Here is a 514-nt window from a genome sequence, read left to right as displayed (position 1 = left end):
CATGTTTCATTTTACAAACTGCAATCCCTGAAAGGGACATTGGAAAATAATGGGAACATGCCACCTCCTGAGCATCGGGCCTACCCTTTCCCGTTCCACTAATACCAGTTTCTTTTCACACTGACCCTCCCTGACAGGGGCACCGGAGGAGCAGTTTGCGTGCGTGCTCCCAGGTCTCCTCACACCAGCGGCTCATGGAGGCAGCTGAGGCAGAGCTGGAGCCCCGGCTCCCCGCGGGGGCGGGGGGGGGTGAAGGAAGGGCCTCTAACGGTAAACAACGGCCCCGAGGGTAGGCTAAAGGAGTGCTAACAAGCTCACTGGAGGACGGTCGCACTGATGAGTACTGGAAAGCGGGAAAACACGGAGACCTGATAAGCACACAGCTTGCTTTATCCTCCCTCAACACTGGCAGTCAGTCCCCGTCAGGCAGCCAGTCCCGGTCAGGCCTCAGCCGCGCGGAGGCTCGGCTGAAGCCGGCGAATCTCTCCCGGCCGCGGGGGGCACTGGGGACGGT

This window comes from Egretta garzetta, unplaced genomic scaffold (genome assembly GCF_000687185.1).
Source record: "Egretta garzetta isolate BGI_Z169 unplaced genomic scaffold, ASM68718v1 scaffold159, whole genome shotgun sequence".
NCBI lineage: Eukaryota > Metazoa > Chordata > Aves > Pelecaniformes > Ardeidae > Egretta > Egretta garzetta.
Note: the sequence above shows the minus strand (reverse complement) of the source record.